Raw genomic sequence first — 19,151 nt, 5'->3', positions numbered from 1 at the left:
TTTTTTTGATTGGTATTAATCAGTTAGGTAATGCTTTCAAAAAATTATCTAGAGAAAAATTTATTGTCCTTATCCAGGCTGTACTACATAGTTTTGAGCCCATCTTTTTCAGGGTTTAATTTTTTATTTATTTTTTTGTGGTATGTTATTTTGTGTTTATCTGCACAGGCTTTCATTGGCTGTGTTATTATTGTTACCCCTTAGTTCATTATCAGCTCCAAAAGTTGTTAATTGTGCATAATTTTATGCCATCACAAATTTTTCTTGTGTTCCTATTTCACAATTTTTTCAGATTGTTAGTCTCTTGAACACACCAATCCACGTACAAACGTGGTAATTTCTGTCTATTGTAAAAGCTGGCAAATTATTTCTAACAGTTGCTTCCTATCTGTAAGAAGACAATCCACAAGAGGCATCAGTCCTTCTATCCCATGAGATATTACTTTCTGTGCAGGGTATTGGTGAAGGACATTTGAGAGCTGTTTGGAAATCCGTATGCACTGTTTTGTCTATATGCTAACGGAATTATGGAAAAAATTTAATAAACATATGAATTCACATAAGAATAAAGATTAATGTTGACATAAATACAAGTTGCCCTTAATGTGGCAGAGAGTTCTATTAAGAATTTAGATAGAATGGTGCCAGAATAAAATGTAACACTCACCTTCATATAACATGCAGTTTGGGGCTCAAAGGCTTGCACTCTTGCATCAGGAATGGAGAGGTTAAATATCACTCACATCCTTTTGTATAGTACGGGTCTGGTTTGATTTGCACCATCCTAGGCTTGAATTTGGAATTGTAGCTATTACAGAGCTTTTTCTAGATCCACTTCATCGAATTTGTATGTGTAATGAAAGACACTTTGCAGCACCACCTGTGACAGCTGAAATTTTGGAGCCCATAAGTTGAACACAGTAGCTACTAATGTAGTAGCTGAAGAGCTACTGAGCTGATCTTGAGAAATGAGAAGGTGATTTAAGGGGAAAGAAGCTCTAAAATGAACAGGCAAAAGGTGAAGTTTTGCTTTCAAAGGTAACAGAAGCTCGAAGTGAGCTCCCAGACACAGCTTCAGTCTCCTCCCACTCTTGGGCCTTTGTACTGGCTCCTATACCTTGCCCTCTCCACTAGGATGAGGAACTGTATGGCTGCTCTGTGAACATCTGGAGAGCTAGTCTGGATTGCAATAGCCTTATGAGAATGCAGACAGATTAGGTTTAGTCATTGTTAATCAATTAGTTCTTTATCCTTCTCACTGCAGGATGGAAGAGAAGTAGGTGGCTGGAGAAAAGCTGTGACTATTTAGGATGCCATGCCATTCTTCTTTGCTTTGTTTTCATCATCCTTTGCCCCTGGATACATCTTCTCATTCTTTCTCAGCAGCAGTTTACATCGGTCAGTGTCTGTCTGACAGTGTCTGTCAGGACTGTCCACTGCCCAGTGCTCTTCCTTCCAACTACTTTTTCTGATAACATTTCTTTCATTACTGCTGTTTCTCAGCAGAAAACTTAGCAATTAAGAAAGAAAGGGGGTGGAAAAAAACAAGGGAAGAAAAAAAAAAAAGAGGGTTGTCTCCTCAGCTTGCTGTTTGATTTTGTGCAAAGATAAGTAGAGGACATAAACCTGCAGCATATAGGAGTGTGAGACCACTGTAGAGCCAATAGATCTAGAGCAGCTCTAGAATCTGGAATAGATTTCCTTTTAAGATTCATTTTAAGATGTAAGATGAGACCCTTAGGAAAATAAGGGCTTGGAAGAAGCAGAACATATTTGGCAAGGCAAGTAGACTTGATTGTCAGGCTTTGTCTGCAAAGAAGTGCTCATGTTTGATGAAGAAATACCTACTGAGATTTACCTTTAGGCTGCAGCAGTGCTGAAACTGTTGTGTCATAATTTCAGTCTGTAGAGGTGGCTTAGAAGGGAGAAGTGAATGAAAAACAATTTCCTGAAACAACTGCTCCAGACAAAAGTGTCAAATGTGTGTACTTTTCCAGTATCCAAACTGGTGATTATAAGACTGTGATTTCTAGAAAAGATGCATTGGGTTGATGTTTATACAGTCCCTGGCACTGGCTGGAGTCATATGTATTCCTACCATGTTAGAACTACTTATGGTAAGAAGAAAACTCATTTACCAACTTGGAGAAATGAGATGAAGGGCACTCTTTAAAAAAGCACTTTATTTTCTTATTTTTACCATGTATTAATTATTTGACATAAAAAATTGCATCTACATTGGGTGACATAGCCATGAAGTGTTTTCAGTTTAAAAGAGAGCTAATTAAGTGCTCTTTGTAGGATAAGATGAATGTTATTTATTAACTGAGATCATTCAGGCATCAACAAATAATGCTAGCATTACAGAGTGTGATATGATTATTTTTAAAGAACCATTTTAAAAGAAATTAAATTAAATATGACCAGACTACAGGCACAGTTGCAGTGTAAGCACACAATCTAGCTTGCAATAAGGCACGTTTATTTTCTTCCTAGTACTTTAACTTCAGCCCATCATTTTATTTTTCAAGGTTCTCTAGTAGATTTGTTTTCCTTTAAATAAGTGTCTGGGATAGCTGCTGCAAGCCAGGTTATTTGGACATGTCCAAGCAAAAAACAGTAATGCAGGAGGTATGCACTGGTTTGTATTATTCCTTTAAATTATCACTTTGTTTAGAACTTCATACAGGCAGCAAATTGGTGATATATAAGCCATCAAAAACCTTTCAGGTTTCTAGTCTCCTCTAAATTGGATTGTATTCAAGTTAATCTGAGATGAAATGCATTATTGTCTTTATATGGTGTCATCCAGTCCCTCATGTTTCATAAATCTAAGGACAAAAAATTAATCCAGTAGTTACAGCTATAGTGAAGTTGTTTATGTTTTCTCACACTGACTTAAACAATGCTAATTTCCTCATCCTGACTCTTGTGAACTTATGGAGAAATAACAGTGTTTTAATTTATTTTACAGAATTCAAACATACATTTTAAGTAATAATATTTGAATGCTTTGGATTAGAAACTGGTGAGTGGCCCTGAAGATCAGTTGCTTAGATAAACTACCTTTTTCCTATGGAACAGAGAGGCAGATGCTGATAATTTGAGATGACCTCCACAGAATGTCAGTAGAGTTCCTTTAGTATAGAAATAACTTCAGCCATTCTTTCAATGTATTTATTCCCTGGCTAGATGAGTTCAATCCTTACAATCCATGTAAATTTACCATTCTGTAGTAAAGTTCCTTTGGAAACTTTGTGCCTTGTTTTGTTTTTACAATGCTGGTGTGTTGAATTGCGAATTCACTTGTGTTTTTTAGAATATATCTTTATGGAAACACAACTTTGGAACAAAAGCATATATCCTGTTGTTTCTCTTTGTGGTTCAAGGTGGGCTAAATAACAAGATGCTTGTGTTACTTCTTTTTCTGACATATATTTAGGTGGTCCTAAATCTTCCTATTAAATAATGGAACTGCAAAAAATTCTTTACTGGCAGTCTGCACCTTGGCTAATTGGTGCTGAGGATGTCACTAGTCAGATCCAAGGACTTCCTGCTGCTGGTTTCCCAAGTTACAAATCAGAATTAGCTGCTGACAGCCAGCCAAATAACTTCAGCAAATACTTAGGACAATGGGCACTGAAAGGCACCAAGTCTGTGAAGTAAGTCAGTGGTTTATAGACACTGAAGCATTCCTGAGGATCTCTTAAGCTGAGCCACATGGTGCTCAGCTAGGAAGTTGATTGATGGTTTTACAAAGAAAAAAAATGTTTATGAAAGAATGCTTTTCTTACAGATTATCCTGCATTAATATATATCTGATGTGCCTGGCAATGTTTCAGCAATTGGATGTTTGCCAAGCCTTGACACTTCTGCAAGACACAATGGAGTTTGTCTAGCAGCACAGAGCTTTTGTTTTATGATCCTGTTTTTAATGAGGCAGACACTTTCATAAGAATTATCCTTCTCTAAATCAGTAACACTTGTACATTGTGATCCTTACATGTTAAATTGTTTATCCGGGCTAAAGTGGAGTCCATTTTTGCAAATTTTTGCTTCTTATCCAGAATTTCTGTCTTAGTATATCATTCTGTTTCAGTGATTAAATGAAAAAGATAGCAGAAAGTGTCAAGTGAACTTGAAGAAGAATTACAGACTGCATACAAAATGTTCTACAAAAGTTCACTGTTCATATATCCCAAAAATATGCTCAGAGGTGTTAAAGTGCCTTTGTAAAGACTAGTGCTCAAAGATATCAATGGGAGCTGGGAGACTGAATGCATTTGTAGATTTGTCTGTAGTAATTTCACAGAACCAGGCAAAAGTTTGGTATTAAATGTTAAATTAAATGTACTGGACTCATTTAATTTCTTTTGTACAATTAGTGCTGTTAATTTTTTGTATTTTGTGTGCTGTTTTATAGGGGGGGAAAGGCATTAATGTGCTGTAGGGAGAATTATTAAATCATTCCTCTCAATCTGGGAAGGCAGCAGAATTTAGTAATTCTGAAACTGCAGCACAGAAATTGTTTAGGCTGTGGTTCCCCTATGTTAAATTTATAATTAAGGCTTGGAATAAATAAATTATTTTACTTTGAAATTTAACTTATATCTTGCCTCCCTAACGTCACTAGTGAATAATTTTTAAAAGCCAAAATGTCTTCGAATGATTCAAAATGATTGAAAAGATATGTGTGCTTTCTTTTATGAGGGAAGCTTTAACAAACCATCATTGAAGCTGAATTATTTCTCATTACTAGCAGAGAGTGGTTCATTTAAATTGCATTTAAGGTCATCGACAGGGCAGGTTGAAGGGGAGGAAAGAGAGGAGATATGCATTGTGGTTAAATGTGTTGGAACAGACCTGCAAAATAAAATAGAGACTGTCAGATAGTCTCAATATTTGTTCTGTCATGCATAGAAACATACACAGAGAGAATATGCAGAAAAACTATTGCTCCAGTGGCTTGCATTCAAGCATATGGTTTGATGAATTGCTTGGAGCCCTGGTGATAAAGAATATTAACAACCTGAAGACGGCAAATCATTTAACTGCCCCATACTATTGATTATTGTCACATACAGTTCTGTAGGTTTAAGTAGGAGTAAACTAAAGTATTTGCACAAGTAATTATAATTACAAGTTGCAAATTCTCATGAATCTGTACTTTTATTTATGCAATGCTTATGATATTTTTTGAAGACCAGTTTTTTTGTGATGTGATACAGCCTGCTTTCTAAAGTTTGGTTCTCTGTGATGATGACAGACTTCTCCACCAGTATGAACCCCACTTTTTTCCTTGTGTGATATTCCAGGCTGGTGGCTATACCCAAATAAATTGAGAGGCAGTGCTTTCCCTTGAAGTGGGACACATGACTGGGGAATGCTTCTCTGGCCAGTTACTGTTGTTCATTAGACTTGTGGGAACTTACTGTTGTTGAGAATTCTATTTTTCTGCCAAATTTCATAGAAATTGGTCAGTGAATTCAGAAGTCGCTGGAATAAAATGATTCGTGCACAACATGATCATGGAAGCCTTGTTTTCTTAGGTATCCTGATTAAAGCTGTTTTTCTTTAATACGAGCTTAAGGAGTCTGAGTCCACACTGGAGACTTGAGTGGGGAGATTCAGTTAACAGTATTAGGATCTACTAACTCCATTCTCAGTAAAAGCAAAAGAGAAGTTGTTCTGAAAAAATAGAAGCTGAATGTTGTCCATTCTTCTTCATTCTTGAAACCCACTCTGATTGATTTAAACTAATATTTCATAAGTAAGAGTGGCATCAAAACTCCTGTTTGAAAAGTAACTCTAAACCTAAACAAATGAGGGAAAATTTCATAGTAATCCCAAGATGACTGGATATTTTGTTCAGCTGGAGGAAAGGAATGCATTTCTTTTGAAAATTTTCTTTTAAGAGGTTTTAGTTTATTTTTCTGTGCCGATCTGTAGTTAAGACTCTGGTGTTATTGAATACAGCCAGTTTTGCTCGTTTCTCTAACTTGTGTTTGTGTTCATATGTTCACATTCAGTCTTAAAAGGCTTCTTTCCCATGGCTGAGTCTCAAACAGTATCTGAGCTGAGATACTACATGTGTGTCTAAAGCTTCTCTGTAGGTTTCAGGAAAGTGTTTTCATCCTGTGCATCACTTTAGGGCTTATGTTTATATGTTCCACTGTATTCTGTGATCTGTATTTAGGATTAATGGCCCCCTTTTAATTTTTCTTTGAGGCAAGCAGTTGAAATAAGTAATTGCTCTCATTATTTTACTAGAGGATGGAGACAGAAGAGAGGAAATATTAGAATGAATCTTTCTGAAAATATGGTAAACTCACAAAGCCACTTCATTCCCATGTCTACTAAGCAATTGTTTCTGTTCATACAAAAAAAGGTAAAGGTATATAACACAATGTAAATTGCAGCCAAATTGTTGTTAGTGTTGCTTAGGGACAAAAAGATGTCTTATACTACAAATTAAGAGTTACTATAAGCTCTTTATTAGATTATTTGGATATTACAGCACATGACCCGAGGCTAAAGTTCATGTTCTTAAAAAGAAATTATTGACAATCAAGATATGCTATTTAAGAAATGACATTTCTTCCATTTCTGAAACAGACTAAAACCAGACCTTCCATTAGGTTTCTTTTTTTTTTTTTTTGAGCATTGCTAAAGCTTGTGGCATATGTAGAAGTGACAAATGGTGTATGAACACGCAGCAAATTTCTTCTGCCGCAGGGCAGAGTATTTTATAGTACACATTTTAATTTTTGGTTGTATTTTGGGTTGGGTATTTGATGACTTTGTAGGGTATTGTCTGTATTTTATTTCTTTATCCAACTTGGTGATATGCATTTTGCATTTTTAGTAAAACTACTCTACAAAATATCCTATCTATCATTATCAGAAAACATAAAGATATGCAAAAAAGTGCTTCCTTAGATCATATTTCCTTCAGAAAAAATGAGAAACGTTTTGAAATAGCATTTGTGTTTGATTTGTGATTCCTTTAGAAAGTTTGGGTTGGAATTATCTTCAGGGCTCATGGGGTTCTGAAAGAAAATGATTCTTTAAATTCCTCTAAAAATAATGTAGTTGTGGAATTCTGAAGCTTGATTGCAATCCTACGATTACATGGAACAATCAGTCATCAGTATGCTGTAGTAATATCGCTCTAAGTGTTGAAATGCTGACTATTTTACATTTTAATACAACTTCTTACACGTGTCCATGCTCACTGACAGAACTGGTGCTGTCTGGAAGAGTCTTTCTTCAACCTTATTTTCCCCTGCCCATTGAAACTTCTGGCATGCAGTGGCCATGGGCAAGAGCACCAACGCAGACAAACTGCAGCCCTCGCCCTGTAACCCCTGGGACCTTCTGCATGTTCCTCTCCCAGGGATGTGTCCTTGTAGCTGGGTGTGAGCACCTCAGCCACGCTTTGGAATCTGGCCTTTGCTCCCTGCTCCACTCCTCTAAATTAAATGCACATTCTCCCCATAGTCACCTGTAAACTGGTGTGTCCACAGGCCCCTGGCAGGTCAGAGTCTCCTAAAACTCTGTTAAATGACGGAAAGTACTCCTGATGGAAAAGCCATCTTGGGAAACAAAAGACAACAAAAGAACAAGTAACAGCAGCATGATTCTTCAACTATTACAGCTGCTGTGCAGAGAAGTAGTGTTTGAAATGCTCTTACCTGGTTTGAAGGGAAATGTGATCTCCTAGTGTTAGGGATAAGTCATTAAAGAAGTCTTTGAGAAAAGTGTGTTATCTTTTTCATCAAGATTTCCCTAGTGATGGGTTTCTAACAGTTAATGCAGCTGAGCAGCTGTTCTAAGATTTACAAAGTTTGATACCTTTATAATTTTTCTCCTCAAGTTTCATTGCTGAGTTGTGTCTTAGAGCTGAATACAGGCTCTTAAGGTGTTAGTAATAAGTCTAAGGAATACGTTTCAGAAAATTTTAAACGAAGACAAAGGTAAACTTGTGTAACACTTGTAGACTTGTGCTACCAAGTGTTTAAAGAAAAAGTATTTAAAAAGGGCTGTTCTGGATTATTTCAATAATATTTTTAAGGGTTCTTTCCTAGTGTCATCTGTTTGGTGGGGTTTTCTAATAGATGGAATAATAACCTTATTCTGAGTGACTAGGATCTTGTTTGAATTCTAGCCTTTAAAAAACTAAGTAATTTCACTCTCAATATTCTTTTGTTGACAATTCATGGATAGAAGCTCATCTCTTTTTATTTAGATTTAATTCATGTTCCTATGTTGACATATAATAAGTTCATCAAAAGGTAAATTATTGTTTAGATTGAGACCTTTATGAGCATTAATCTGTTTGAGAAAAATGCATTAATATCCTTCAAAACCCTTGAATGATTTCTCTTTAACCTCCCTGTGGACATCTCCAACACATTTTAATTGCATTCTGCTGATGATATATTTTGGCGGTCTATCATTGAATACTTAAAATAAATTTAGATTAAGGTAGCTGCACATCAAGAAGACTTTGAGTACTCTGTGAGAATTCAGTGGATATAATTAAAGAACTTCCTGATTTAGAACTGGGGAAGGTATGTTACTAGTGCAATGCAATCATTCTCCTTTTTTGGTCAAACTGACCTATTTTGAGTTGCAGAGACGACAATACCCGTCATTTGAGAAAATATGTTAAGTAACACTGAACATTAAAATAGGGGCTTGACAGAAATGAGGGGATTACTTTGTTATTTCTATCTGTAGACTTTCTAATTTGTAATGCATATTTTCCTGGCAATTATTTTTCTCATTTTAAAAAAACCCAAAAGCCAAAACCAACAAAAACCAAAAAAGCAACCCCAAAAGAAACCTGAAAAGGATACACCCACCTTTGTTTTGCTACTTAATGACTCTCTAAGGATCTGTTTTAGCTTATATCCAGGTGCAGCAAGCTTGGCCTACCTGTAGATACAGGCCATAATGAATGGTATTATCTATGCTGTCGAGATAAGGTAACTTTAGATAAGGATTATTATCCCAGAAATGGTATTTACCCCTGTGTATTGCTGGCTTATGGACTGGAATCCCCTAAGTGCATTCCATGTTTAGCTGACCACCTTGCCCTTGAACATTCTGACTCTTTTCCCTGCTTTCTTCTCTTCTAGCATACATCAGTTCGACAGATTCTTGAGCTATTTTCACACTTTATACGAAGAATACTTGTAATTAGAATCGGTCTTATCCCTAGGATTCAGTATTTCCACGTAAAATGACTATGATATATTGAGGAATTGATGAAAAACAAAGCAAAACAAGCCTTGCTTTATTAAAGTATTTCTGTATTCTGTATTGCCATTCAAGGTTTACAGTATTATATCTTGGCTCATAACTTAGTGTGAAACAAAGCATTTAACACCTTTTTATTTGTCCCTTATGAGAGTACTCTATTCTGAGTTCTAGGGTTGTTTTGTGATTAGAATATGAAATGTTTTAAAAGATGTCTCCCCTAATCCTGGTATATGTCAGAGAACAAAGATTATTTATTAATTTTTGTTAGCTTTTCAGTCAAAGAAAGACATAAGCCATCTCCTTTCTTTGATTACATTTTTGAAATTTGAACATTTTACTGTAACCCAACTTATTTCAACCAATTTTCAGCTACTTTTTAAAATATCATCCATAAATACCCAAAATGTGTTTTCTTTCTCCTCTTGCTGTTCATCTATTTTAAAAAGTAAAAGTAAAAAAATATTGAATGAAATAGGACTATAGAATTCAGCTCTTGAAAATGCAAGAAATTTGAGCAGAAGAATACTCTGTGGAGGATGAAGTTCCATGTCAAATAACTTCCAACGCACCCTGGCAACTTGTGTGCAAGCTCCTGTTGTAGATGTTCGAAGCCATTCTCTTTCTGTAGAAGTTTATATGATGATAAATTCAGATTCAGAGAGTTTTTTAGCTTGGCTACAAACATTTTTAATGATTGAAACTTGGTATGCCATGCTACTTCCCAAGAATTAATCAGTTTCCGTGAAAACATGTTGTTTAAATTAATCCAAACTCATTAGCACTACAGAGATGGATACTCAGTAAAAAGCCTCCATTAATTAGCACTGCATCCTGTAATATGCCTACAGCTCGTGACCATTTCCTTGAGTTTGTGCAGAGTGTGACCCTTTGCATCTGATAGTCATCTACAGCAGAACGATAGCCCATGTTTTGGGTTTATAACAGCGAGCGTATGTTTTAATGAGTGGCACGTTACTCTCTTTTTCCCAATGAATTCCAAAGTCATAAACAAGATTTCTCATATACCTAATTTTGAATTCAGAGCTCCTTGCAGGTTTTTCATTTGTGTTTTGACAATAGGCATAGCAATAAGAAATTTTGTTTCTTCAGTTTTTAAGTTTATGGAAATTTTGCTCTTTGTCTTTTTTTCAGTAGCTTAAGAGTATTTGTGCAGGGTGCTGGACTGACCTTTCTGGTGGAGGGTCGAATATCCTCTGCCTCCTTGTAGTACCAGGACAACATGAGAATATCAATACTTCTCAAAGTGTATTTGTGAGACACAGAGTAGAGAACAAAAATTCCATGCTTCAGGAACCTGTATTTCTATATGCTGTGTACAGGGGTGCAGAACAATTCGAAATTCATGCCTTGTCTGTGTTTTCTGAAATTGCTTTCCTTTGTGTTTAAGTCTCTTTTTGCAAATCTGTTCCCTATAGTCACCTAGTCCTTTATGCTTTGTTTTCTTGCTGTATGTACCATTGCCTATCATTAACCTTGAATAATATTATTGGTTCAGCAAAGAACTAATTAGTATTAGGCAATTATATCCCTGATCATTAATACACATGAGACTTTTACTCTGTTAACTCAGGTAGTAATGTCCACTGTCTCTGAAAACCAATGGAATTCTTGTATTATGTCTCTATATGGAATGGCAAAATTTAGTTTTATCTCTTTTCAACTGGCAAGTATAATGATTAAGTGGATTTATTTTTTTCATTCTTTCATTTGCACAAGAGCTAACCTTCAAAAAAGGCCATTGTGTACATAACACACATGCCTGGAAATAGGAGGGTCACAGGCAGGTGACCAATAGAAAAAGCACTGACCTCTCTCTTAAAGAACAATTTCCTCAGCCTGAAAAATAGGACCAACTCATGAAATTCAACTACGCACTTTTCCCTCCATTTTTAAAAAAATCTTTTCTTCCCCTTTCTCTTCAAACTGGCTACAAACCCCAATTTATCATCATGATGTATGGTATCATTAATCCTCCTTGAAAGCAAGATGCATAATGCTGTAGTGTTGGCACTGAGCAAACTTGAGCGGCCTGACTGTCTTCACGCCCCTTTGAGTCCCTCTTGTTCTAGCAGAATGAAACTGGACTCGTAATAAGATTAGCTATCATGCTGTTTGCAGCAGCAAGTGACCTATTATCCTGCTCCCTTTTCCTTCCCCTCCTTCCTCTCCCCTCTGCAGCTACAAAACGAGCGAGACAGGGCTGCTGGTTTATGCTCTAGCAGTGAGCTGTTAGGAACAGAGGGCCCTATAGGGGTAGAATGACCTCTTTTGTAAGCAAGGACAAGAGTTTGCTTTGTGGGAGAGAGAAACCTTTTATGCTTTCTTTGGTATTTAATGATTAGTTGGCTCTATCTGCTGCATGCTTTTTATCGGGAAATCTCAAACTTTTTTTTTTTTAATGCCATAGGAATAAGGAATAATTTAAATGAAACTTTTTACAAGCCTTCTGTTACAAGCTTTCTTATTCCTTGTTTTGAAAAACTTATATAAAAATATTTTGGTTATCAATATAGTAGGAGAAGTGTGTAAAATAAACTATGATACAAATTGTAGAACTGCTAATCCCTGCAACAGTCACAGGTAGTGAACTTCCTTTGTAAATGCCCTGATGGCAAAGCATTTTCAGCAGAAGTTCTGGTTTTGAGACTTCTATGTAATGGATTTAGATAAATAAGCAAATTCAGTGAAACCGTATTCTAAATGGTTTCGTCAGTTTCATTTCTCAGTTGCATGACTTTGGAAGAGTAAAATTTGGAATAAATACATTTGCAGCTTCCACTTTCTTAACCACAGAAAATAAAATGGAAAGCTGCTGTAAGTCATGTGGCTATTAGGTTCTTCTCTCAGACTTCACATCTAAATATAAAGCAGATGGTAGAGGATCATTACCTAAAACTTAGGTGTTACTAGGGAGTAGATGGGTAACTGGGGCAGAACTCTTCATTTCAGTTTGGAGTTGTTCTTGTAAAATCTCCAAAGTAACCCTAAAAATTGGTGTGAAAGGTGGTAGTAGAAGTATGTGCATATGTTGTGGTATTGGAGAAGATGGGGAGAGTTTTTAATTTGTGCAAAACCACAATGTTTTGTTATTCTAACTTAAAAATAATTAGGAGGGTTCTTGTTCCTAATGCCTGTTTGTTTGTTTTTTTGCTGTAGTTCAGCTCTGATTAGATTTTGTAAATGACATAAAATAACACAAAAATATGAATGCACTTTGGGGGGAAAATGTATAAAACATAAATTTAAAAAAAAATTATTAGTACATTTTTACTGAAGTAGAACCAAGATGTTTCCTGAACTAATTTGTATTGTTCTTGATAAGGTATTTCTTCAGCTCTTTTCCATCAAAGTTCATTTAAGCTCTGATTGCAACTTAGTATGTAAGTGATAGACAGTATGTTTTACTTTTTGAAAATATAACTTAATCTAACCAAAATCCAAAATATGTTTAATAGTTTTGTAAAAGCAATTGCTGAAAGAGTTAAGGAGGGCCAAGGTCCGAATAATTTTCCTATTTTGTGGTTTGTGAATATAGCCCAAACTTTTTTGCACTAGTTTGCAGGATCAGGAATTCATTGTAAGTACATATGTGACATCTGTAGTAAATGATCCTTTAAATCAAGATCCTGTTATGGCTTCAGAGGGTCTGAGAATTTTCTTACCATGAATATATACTAATCTATAGCATTTTTATATAAATAAATGAGAACTTTAATCATTTGTTTGAGTAAACATTTACTGAAATATGTTGGCAAGGAGAAAGAAAAAATGTCTTTAATTTCATTACTAAGTGTGGTAGACAACACAGCCAAACAGACTCTTCCAAAGTGATACTGTTCAGTGTTCTACTTTTAAAATAACATGTTATTTCTACATAGGTGGAATGATCTCAGTCAGTGTAACTTGGTCTGTATGTCACGTTGTGTTAGTTTCCAAACATTTGTTCTCAAAAATATGTAGACCATAAAAGTTACTGTGTTCATTTCCTAAGCACTCTAATATTTGTGTCATCCTGTGGGAAGTAGAAACCACAACTGCTTTAAAGGCTTGTACTGAACTAAGCACTTGCAAAACACAGCTCTAGTTTTTGTAACTGCAGACTGACATGCAGGAGTAATAGAAGTAATCCTGCCATGAGAGGCATCCAAGTGTGCTGGGAGTGCTGGCTGATGTCACTGTGAGGCTGTTCTCTCTCATCATTCAAAGGACATGACAGCCAGGGGAGATTCCTGATGACTGGAAGAGGGGGGAATGTCACCCTGCCTTCCAGAAAGAGCAAGAAGGGAAAACTGGGGAACTACAGTGCAATTGAACCTTAATTGTGTATGGGGCAAACACTCCTAGGAGCCACATCCTGGCACAGGAAGGGCAAGAGGGTGCTTGGGAACACTTGGCATTGGATTACCAACAGCAAACCATGTGATAGGCCTGAGTGACTTTTTAGATGGGATGTCTGGCTTTGTGGAGGATAGGAAAGCAGTGGAGGTGTTTTGGAGTAGGTTGTTTTGGGGGTTGTTTGGGCAGTAGGATATTGGTTTTTTTATTTTGAGGTTTTAGGATGGAGTAGTATTTTTTTGTTTTCTTTTTGGATTTTCTGTTTTGTTTAGGTGTAGTTTGTTTGGTTTTATTTACCTTATCTATGACTTCAGCCTGGTTCTTAATGTTCTTAGAGTGGTGAGGTATAGACTGGATTACTGGATGGTGAGAAGATAAAGGAATTTATTGGGCTGTTGGGTTCCCAGAGGGGCAGTGCATAGTATAATGTCTAGGTGGCAGTTACTAAGGGTATTTTACAGCCAATATTTCATGTCTTTCATAACAAGGTGGAATCTAGGAGATGATATCCAAGTTAGGGGAGTACTTGACTGGCTGGAGGGTGCAGCTAATATTGCAAGGGACATTAGCTGCCTGGAGAAATGGACTTACTGTAACTTCATGAAGTTCGACAAAGGCAGGTAAAATGTCTGAAATCTAGGATGAAATAACACCCTGCTGCATTATGGATGTGGAGAGCTGGCTGTCTGGGAAGCAGCTTTGCAGCCTTTGGAGTTCCTCTGGGAAAGCTGGTGCACATGAGTCAGCAGTGGCATCCCTCTGCAGTTGCCAGCTGTGCCCCAGCTGCTGTTGGAGAGTACAACCACAGGCCCCAGGGAATGACTGGTGCCGTGGGCTTGGCAATTGTGAGACGTCACAGAGAAAGTGCCCTGTCCTTTTTTGAGTGCCTCAAGACAAGGTTGACACACTGCAACAATTCAGCAGAGGGACAGTGAAATGATCAGGAGGATGGAGCGCATAACAGACAAGAAATGGATTTGTGAAAAGAAAGCTAAGAGGAGTTATTATTGCTGTTTATGACTGCCTAATGGGACAGTACAGGGAACACAGAGCCAGACTCTCTTGAAGTCAGGCAGGTCTTGCAGAGGTAAGATGATAGGTAACAAGTTGGGCAAGTTGGAACACATCAAATTACAATTAGGCGTAAGTAAAAATATTTTACCCTTGGGGTGATCAAATGTTGGAACAGATTGCCCATAGTGGCTGTGGTATTGCTGTCCTTGGAAATATTCAGAACACAACTGCAGTTGTAGAAGGTCAGCCCACACTCATGATGTTGTTCGGATCTTGTTCTCCTGTTTGTGGAAAGCATTAAGAAAACAGGACAACCATCTTCCATGTCCTTAAGACTGTCCAAAAGGTAAAAAGTAGGTATTTTAAAAATGGGAAATACTTTTGAACATTAATAAAGTTCCTCTAGAAATTCAGGCTGTGAGACAGTTGGTACACAGTGCATCGTGAGCACAGCTGCTGGACTGCATTTATCTGTACGATACAGTGCTGAACCATAAGGTGACCTGCACTTTACAAAATACAGAAAAAGCATTTAGGCCATAGCCTGACAGCTTGCCTCTTTCAGCAGCCCTGAACCTAGACCTGTCTTTTTTACTTAAATCTACTTGTGTCATCTACTTGCCAGATATCCTGCATTCTCTACTTGTGACATGAGTTACTATGTGAATAACTAGGGTTTGCACAGGGTTGTGTCCAGCTCCATTCTTTGTATCTTCTAGAAGCTCTGTGTATATACAGATGAAATGAGGACAAGGGTTTCTTGGTGAACTGGAAATTAATCCTTCCAAGTCCCCCTTAGCATCAGTGAGTTGTTCCCACTTTGATTTTCTCTGTCAGGGAAGTCCTGAATCCAGGGATGCTTCTGTGTTGATGTATGTGGTAGAACTGTCTTAAGTGGACACTTGGATGAGGGTGAATCAATGCTTGCAGAGTAGTTCAGAATTACAGGAGGAAACTGATCCCTCCACATCTCAGTTTCTGTTTAAACTTGCATTATATCCAGATTGGTGCAGTGATCTGCTATATGCACAGTTCTTCATAATTTCCCAGTTAAGACACTGATGCAGCAAAGTCATCTAGCACACACACTACATCAAATATGTAAATGGTTCCTGTAAAATCCATGCTGAATAAATAAGAAGAAACATATAATTGAAGAGAAAATAAAGTAGGCTAAGCTCATTCTGAGCAAGGAATTTGGTGTTTTCTAAGCCTTTATCTTTGGCCATGATTTTTTTGTTTTTAAGGAGTTCTAAGGTTGTGATGAGGAATGGTCAGATTGACTGTCCTCAAGTCTGCAAGACACAAACATTTATGTGAGGCCTCCTCTTGGCAGATGGTCTTTCAGATTTCTGTGGTGCACTGGGAGAGAGATTTCTGTGGTCTGTGCAGCACTGCAGGCTGCCTTAAGAATTCAGTGTTGGAGAAAGAATCACAAGGAGGTCAGGCAGTTATTGATAAGCATATGTGGGCTACTGAGAAGGTCAGAGTCAGGGGCCTCCCACTGAGGCAGCCTGCAGAGGATTGTGCTGTTGGAAAGCCACTCAGGTTCACGTTAAAAAATCTGCCAGGAAAGAGAAGAGCAAGAAGGAGAGGAGAAGAAAAATCAGGAGGATTTGGGGATTTAATTTCATTTGTAAGTCAGTTATCAAATACAAGAATTTCACTTGGATTTGATGTCCAGTATTTTAACATCTTCAGTTCTTTTTGTAGATCAAAATAAATTAATTTTTCTGATGGAGTGCATCTCTCGTCAGTTTAAAGGACGTTTGGTGCTGCTGAAAACAGTGTTTATAGTAGTGATGTGAAGATAAAGCAAAATAAAAACGCCAGAAGTTTTTTATTAAAGAAATTAATAATTTCAAGTGTTCTCTAAATAAGGAATGCACATATTTTCTGAAAGTGATAGATGTAGGATTTTTTACCTCCTTTATTACAAGGATTGCTTACCCCACAGAAATGAAATTAAAACCCATGTCAGATAATCTGCAATGAGTATTTTTTATATTGAGACATGTGAGAAGGAATAGGCTCAAAACTTCCTTCATTTGCTTGGAACCTATTCTTTTTCAAACATTTTTCATTCTCAGTAATCTCCAGTTACAGCAGAGCAGAGATCAGAGGCCAACTGTTAAAGCTTCTCTTTTGTGCTGGATAGTGATGGCAAAGTGAGAAATAAACTACGAGCTGTGACCAAAGGCAGACTTTTAATTACTTGGATATAACGATAATTGGCCTTAACACTGTAACAAATGCTCTGAGTTTGCACATCTGAAGTCTGCAGTTTGGATCAATTTTCTTGTTTACAAAATCAGCTTGCCTTTATTAACACCAGAATTGCCCAGTAACAGAGTGGTGAATGATCGAATGAGGTTCACTGCAAAAGAAAGGAAAAAATTTTGTATTTGATTAGATAGTGGATTTAAGTAGGTTCCTGTGGAGGGCTGGAGTTTGGAGGAGAATTGGGTGGAGTGAAAATAGGAAGTGTTGACTGACTTCATTAATACTGTTTGAGAGGTCTATTGTTTTCTGCTCTTACCTGGTGTAAATTTAGGCTCCTCAGCTGAGGATGCAAAGCACTTTTAAAAAAGGCCCAAAATCAGCTGGCACAAAACCTCTATCACACACAGTTATGTACAAAGTTGATTTTCTTAATGATCCTACTTGTAAATATTTATCACTCACAGTAGCTTTCAGTATTTGAAGATCCATTTTGTCAATCTGAAATTGGGATGTGAACTTTTTCCTAAAATGCAGGTGTTCTTCCCCCTCCCTGCCCTCATCCCCCCCATAAGACTACATCCTTGGATGTCTCAGCATGAATTATTCCCATTGCTTGTTGTTCAACACCCTGATCGGAGAGCAGATGAGACAGTTATTCCTGCTGTTGCTGATTTACTATTACAGCTGCTTCCTCTTCTTGTGATTTAATTTGAAGTTTCGGCCCACCAGGGGGCTAATGGTCCCCACCTATGCAGCTTTAAAAGCTCACTGTTGTTTTCCACTGGAATGTTATTTCCATTCCTAGCCAGTGATTTATTTTTTTTCCTCAGTATTCATCTGGTAACTGTGAGGCAGTATTCCATTAGCCATTTTCATGAAAAAAAGAAAAAGGAAATCCAGCCCAAGCCCCATGCAAATCTTTAGATTGAAAGCTTGCAAATGAGAATTAGTCTCCTGCAGTAGAAACTCGGCAAATTAAGAAGTTTTGTAGTGTTGTTATGACTACTGGAGATTCATATAAAGAAACTGAAACTAAACAAAACACTATCAATCACTTAGGTACCTTACATTTCTCTTCTTTTTAACATACAGCATGTAAAATTCACTGATTTTTTCATGTGTTTCAGGAAATTGTAGGGCAGGCAGCAAACCCAAGAGTATGTTTCGTGGTGGGTATTGCCTGTGGTGAGATGAATTCGAAAAACATTAGCAAATGCACTGAAATCCACTGTGTGATTGTGTCCTGCAGGCAGATTCTGCACAGGGAGCTCAGTTTGAGTGTGACTACAAACTTGTGTCTGCAAATGGTCAACCAAAAAGCACTTGGTACTTCAGGAATGCTTTACAGCAGACTTCTCTCAAGATCCAAATTGTACACATCTCCCTCACTAATCTATTCTTGAAGCAAAACTAAAGAAGTAATAAGTTTTCCAGTGAACCTTAAATTTTAAAGCATTTTTCATTCTGAGTAGTAAATTACCTTGAAAACATTCTGTGCCAACAGGATTAACTTTGATGCTCAGCATGGCTTGCTCTCTGCCATTATTGTTACGCTGTGAATTTAAGAGTAGCAGTTTTGAATTTACATTTTGTAAAACATTCGGTTTTCTGGGTTTATTGCTTTTTATGTGATTAAAGTCGGTGTACATGCTAAAGTTTTCCTCATTTTAGTATAAATTTGTAACATAAACATTTATGTTTTACAATACATTCTCTGCTGGCTTTGATGAATTATGCACCTTCTAGTGTTTGATTATTTCTTTTACCAGTTCATTATTGGTTTTAGAAGTTTAGCTCTTCACTGAGTTAATGGTATCTTATCGTGCTGTGAATCACAGGTGTTTTCTTCACAGACACCCTGTTTTCAATGGTTTATTTCTTGCTTTGGGGTGGTAAGGAAGGGTAGAGGGATTGCATTGCAAAAAGGATGAAAGCTGAGCAGGGTGGCCGAAGTGGCTTCATGAAACCTCAATGCTTTCAACTATTATTAAAGAGTGGTACAATCTTTCCCCTGTTTGAGTAGGAGGATATTATTACCAAATATCAGTGTTCAAGGTTGCTATTTACAATATAAATCAAATGCACTACTTCCTAAGACTCTGATTGATGGAAAATGAAGCATTAACTGCCAGGAAACAGGTTTTCCTGTGTTATCACTTAGTCGTACAGTGGTCACTAACCTTTTCAATGCGACCTTAATACTGCATTGCTAATTGTGTAATTTAAAGAATACAAGATTTTAATAGTTACTTCAGGAGGAATGTTAATTTCAGTGTTTTACAGCTGGTTTT

The 19,151-nt window shown here is 37.0% G+C and overlaps 1 protein-coding gene across 4 annotated transcripts in view; it reads left to right on the top strand.

Annotated features, from left to right (window-relative positions):
• The window catches only part of CDKAL1 (CDKAL1 threonylcarbamoyladenosine tRNA methylthiotransferase), a 375,055-nt gene that overhangs the window by 211,109 nt on the left and 144,795 nt on the right, over positions 1–19,151 (top strand). The window lies entirely within an intron of this gene.

Source organism: Sturnus vulgaris, chromosome 1 (assembly GCF_052056855.1).
Source record: "Sturnus vulgaris isolate bStuVul1 chromosome 1, bStuVul1.hap1, whole genome shotgun sequence".
Classification (NCBI taxonomy): domain Eukaryota; kingdom Metazoa; phylum Chordata; class Aves; order Passeriformes; family Sturnidae; genus Sturnus; species Sturnus vulgaris.
Note: the sequence above shows the minus strand (reverse complement) of the source record. Positions and strands in the feature narration are given on the sequence as shown.